Genomic DNA, 5797 nt, shown 5'->3' with positions numbered 1-5797 from the left:
TGACTGCAGTCAACACAGAACAAGATGTCCTCAACCAGTGCTTTGAGTTCGTTTAGAAAAATCATTCACATGTCCTTTTATTGAGGAGAGAAAGCACCATGCTGTATTTGTTTTTGTGACTATCATTTGAACAATATGCACAGAGTTGTGTACCTTAGCAGTACCAGGATCATGAGCTCGAATCCCAGATTCGCCCTGATTACGATTCTTGTTTTCTTGTGGGTCAACAAGGTCCCCCACATTAGTGAGTAACCGAGTGGGTGTGTACGGTTTTACCCCCCTTTTATTAATATTCCAGCAACATCGCGACAAGAAATGGGCTCTTTCCATGACACTGTTCAAGCGGTGGTAAACCCAGCTCAATCACACTCATTATCATATATGACTTGCTGGACCTTGAAGGGGTATAGATCTCAGATATTCCAGTTCCGGGTCATGTTTGTCCTCATAACAATGAGAACACATTGAACGTGTTTGACAAGTTGACATGTCTCTTGACTAAAGTGCGTGTACATAGTGTTTTGTAAAGGATATTTCCATGCTCATATAAACGTTAGAAATGGAAGTCGTTTTTCTGGTTTGTTTATTTCGGGGAAGTAGCATTAAACCCCCGTAATCAATGCTTTATAAAATACAAAGTACATTGACAATCTGTTGACCATGAAACAAAACAAGATTGCCATGGCATGACGTGTGAGTGAGTGAATGTTATTTCAGGCCAGTCAGCAACAGACAGACCAGTTGCTTGAAATATTTTATACACAGTGGCATAGAATACTTGTAAAATACGTGTTTATTAGGGTAAATAAAAAAATTGGTGGTCTCACATAGAATATCGTTGAGAAGCAAAGTTGTTAGCACATTAGTTTTCAATATAATCACCTTTGACTTCGTTAGCAATGCCCCAGCCTCATTGAAGTCTTCATCTTCATCTTCGCACGCACCTGTTTGCATACCCATGTAAATATACATACGTTTGCAAAATATGCACGTCTGTGTAATTTTGTCATGTGAACGCAACTGCATATATGTGCAAATTTGCGCCAAATTTACATCAAGTCCAGAGGTTCTGCAAATGTGAAACTAAACTTACACGTGCAGTTTAGAGTTGGTAAAAACTCGACCTGGCCATCCTATGTTTATGTTTCTAAAAACATACCGATTAACGCAAAGACTCTCGATTATCAATGAATACCAAGCCTGGCGATTTGGGTAATCTCTATGTGCCTCTCTTGGGCCAATTTTAGGGATATGCAATCCGTCGATTGCACATGGGCAGTTTGGAAAGTTCCATTTTTCCTGACACCATTGATGACCTCTGCGAAACCTTCCTCACATGGTAAGGAGACATAGTCGTCCATGAAATGTTTACTAACAACTCACATACATGGATTCTATCGATCACTGATCGCTGACGTGGTTGATGCATGTCATCGTATCCCAACTGCATGGATCGATGCTCATGATGTCAATCACTGGATTGTCTGGTCCAGATTCGATTATTTACAGACCGCCGTCATATAGCTTGAATATTGCTGAGTGCGGCGTTAAACAACAAACAGCGAGCCTGACCACCCGATCCCGTTAGTCGCCTCTTATACGACAAGCATAGTCGACTTTTACGGCAAGAATGGGTTGCTGGACCTTCACGGATCACTTTGCAATTGAATAACACTCACAAATACCCTCCACACAAACATTCAAAATGTTTTAATTTATTCATTTTGAAAAAATATGAATACAATTTAAAATATAGGTACATCGTTAATACAGCCATTTCTCAGAGTCTATCCATGTAGTAAATCTAAATATAACAAATTACTCTCATAATTAAATTAAAATATGTTACATTAGCTTTATCAAACAGCAACCCTGAAACTACTTCAGTACTTGGATGTAATAAGTCGCCATTTACACCACACATATTCCAAACTCAGTCGCAGTACACAAAGAATATATTCCCACATACTAGTATTTTGGACGACATGTGTGTATATCGTGTGTATATAGTGTGTAAATCGTGTGTATATAGTGTGTATATCGTGTATATAACGGACACTTATGGCCTGCAAAGAGACATACATCAGCTGTAAATCAAACGTGTTTTTTTTAGGCTTTCCTTTTGAAACCAAGTAAAAAAACGTCTCTTGTACATGTGTATTCCACTATGTGTAGATCTCCATTGTCTGCTTTGGTTTACTGTGTTACCTTGTTGTTTCCTGCACCGAGCCACACATTACACACTACGCAGTCTGATACTGTGTTAAAGACAACAGGACAATAGCCACGACTGAAAAGTTAATCATTGTTTACCCTCCGTATATCATTTGTTGTATTATGATCAACAGTTTTTGTGTGCTCAGAGCCACGAAGGCAACACACGTCAATAGTAATATTAAGTATATGTACAGACTTATGTTCGTCATCATAATAATACCACGAAAACAATACAATTATTACGTAGATCGCAAGGTGTATTTTGTTCTGTGTAAGGGATACAAGAGGTATTTGTATTGGAGAAATGATACAACAATCCAGTGCCTATATAACAATACAACAACACCCAAACATCAGCTACCGCCTTGGGTGTCTTGCCTGCACAGGGTTCGCCTTGTTTTGTTGCTGGTTGATACACACGGACAAGGCATTGCAGGCAATACCGGATGAGCCATTTGCCCCATTGTTTTGATGAGGGGCAGACTGAGGTGGTGAAGGGTCTGGATCCGGTCCAGACAGCACTGATTTGGCTTGCCAAACTGATCATCTATCCTGGATCTACTCCTGGGGACATGGTAGACATATCAATGGCTCCAATCTTGATATTTCTCCATCAGTTGCCCTTCAGTTGTATGGATTTGGCCATTGCCAGTAATGATTGGACATCCTCATCCTTCATGAGGGAGCCTAAAGAATTTGATGGCCAGTCCCTACCCAGATACTCCGGCAGATTCTACCCTACCTAATGCCATAAACCCCTACTGCCAGTTCCACTACCACTGCCATCATCTCCATGCAAGAAAGTTTGTCAGATATCTGGCAAAGCGGTCTTTGGAGAACACTCCAGAAGAGGTCGATTTCAGTTTAAAAAGTTGACCCCCTTCGCCTGTGGACAAAACCTCTCTTCGTAACAGTATTGCAGTTCCATCACGGCGTGTTGGCTTAATGTGAGAGGAAAGCCTGGTGTGATGCATGTCCCAGACGTTTACCACTTTGGTGAAACCCACGAAAACCTTTCCGTAACCTGCAAGAAGACTCGTCCCCCATTCGTCAACACTCGCCCCTTTCCGTAACCTGCAAGAAGACTCGTCCCCCATTCGTCAGCAATCGCCCCTTTCCGTAACCTGCAAGAAGACTCGTCCCCCATTCGTCACCACTCGCCCCTTTCCGTAACCTGGAAGAAGACTCGTCCCCCATTCGTCAGCAATCACCCCTTTCCGTAACCTGCAAGAAGCTTGTCCCGGAATAACACGAGTTTGTCACAAATGCACACATGTGCTAAAACCAACCTCCCCCCCACCTTCTATCCCCCACCTAACAGTGTCAGCGTGCAGCAGTTTTTGTATCAGGTTACAGTTCAGTCAGAGATATCTATTTTTAATTCAACTAGCTGGACCATGGGGCTGACTCTTGGAGCACTAATTCTGTACTGGCAGAGATAAAACTTGAAAAAAACCCATGCACAGTCATATTATTGTTATTCTGAACAGAAGTTTATTTTTGTAAAAGTGTACAACATGTATATTATAATATATTGATAACATTTTTAGCTTTGAACTGATGCCAAGACTCTGCAAAGTGTAACAATTACTTCATAAAAAAAACTATTACAAAAGAACCCTATATTTCAGAATTTTTAAAAATCAGAAAGAAATATGAACTTGCTTCATTTCGGCTATAGCATTACAAGTTAGTTAAGTCTTTTGTAAAAAATATAATGTGATTAAGGACTGTGTGACAGCCTACATGTCGCTGTACATGTTCATCTACATGCTATTTATTAGTCTGTCTCACAGTCCCTGAATCACATAATTTGCCTCCACCATGACTGAACCTGTGATGCTATGCCTCCAAATAAAACAAGTTTCGACATCTAAATCTCAAATATCCCATATTACGGGGTCCTTTTTTCCATTTTCGCTGTGATTTTGTCTGTAAAAATTGTAAAGTTTTCAGAAAATAGTCTAGCTCTCTTTAGCACTTAAGAAATATAGGAATAGCAGAAATGAAATCATATGACACTACACATTGTTTTCACACAAATATTTATCCACATTTCATACATCATAATATTTGAATGCAACATCTTGTGTATCAGTTATGGTCCTGAATTCTATTTAAATCTCCTTACATTTTGTCATACATAATACTTATTCCTCACTGAAACAGTAAATAATTGTATTTACACAAAGTCAATAAATAATCTTGATACAACAATAAAACGCATCTACGAGGGGCGTTCAATAAGCTTTGCAACTTGGGCATTTGTGTTTACACAAACAATGTCAACTTGTGGCAGATTGACACGTGTGGTCACAATCATTGATTCTCTCAAAACTGAACAACGGGCTGTAATAAAATTCCTTACATGCTCCGGTTCACAAGTCGAGAATTGCACAGGCCGCCATGTGTAAATGGGGATTCGAACAGTTAAATCACCCACCCTACAGTACAGACTTAACCCCCATTGACTATTTCCGGCAATATATATATATGTGTGTGTATTGAAGTCAATGGAGATTATACTGAAAAATAAAAGTGCAAGAGATATTCTGTGACTTGGTCTTATATTGAAGTTGCAAAACTTATTGAACGCCCCTCGTACATTTGATAACATGTATTTGTAACAGAACACTAGATTTACCACCCCTCATCAACCACGGATACAGCTTTTTTGATAGGAGAGGGCTCAGGTAACATATAACAGGGAATGGAATGGATAATGGAATATATTGCAACCCCACCGCCCCTTTCTGGGTATTATGAAGCGGGTGAAGTCTGTTTAACGCCGCTTTGAACTGTACTAGTATATCACGGCGTGTCAGTTTCATGTGGGAGGAAGGCCCGGAGTGAAACCTAGAAACATAATCGAGGCGAGGCTTTTATTCGAACCCACTATCATTGGTTTCTGACACGTATACCTAGGGGAGGCAACTCCGCGCAGCGATTTGGGGTACCTCAGACGACTTGGCCACAGTACTGTTATAGGTGGATTGACATATCTTTTGGTTTTGGGTTTGTATGCTGTTTAACGCCACACTCAGCAATATTCCAGCTACATGACGGCGGTCTGTAAACAATCGTGTCTGGACCAGAAAATTCAGTGATTGACATCATGGACTACGATCTACGCAATTCGGATCGATGACTTGCATCAACCAAGTCAGCGAGCCTGACTACCCGATCCCGTTAGTCGCCTCTTACGACAAGCATAGTAGCTTTTTACGGCAAGCATGGGGTCGGAATATACCTATTTTGGAAGGTCGTGATATTTATAAAGTACTCAAATAGAAGCTAAAGAACACCCATCCTGCATATTACTATGGTTAATGTGTCATTACATGACAGGTTAACCATAGTAATATGACATAATCGGGCGTCCTATAACTTCTTTTCATTTGTCAAGGGCGGATCCAGCAGGGGAGGGGTCCAAAATATCAAAATCATCTCTCAGATAGTTTGCCTACCTACAACAGACTACATTTGGTTTTCAAAATCCCACTGTTTCCGTTGTGGGTCTTGACTTTGTGATTAGTGCCAGGTGTGAAACAGAATTGTGTTTGCGTAATTATGTAATCAT

Source organism: Haliotis cracherodii, unplaced genomic scaffold (assembly GCF_022045235.1).
Source record: "Haliotis cracherodii isolate W230 unplaced genomic scaffold, xgHalCrac1.p SCAF_1, whole genome shotgun sequence".
Classification (NCBI taxonomy): Eukaryota; Metazoa; Mollusca; class Gastropoda; order Lepetellida; family Haliotidae; genus Haliotis; species Haliotis cracherodii.
This window is presented reverse-complemented; position numbering follows the sequence as displayed.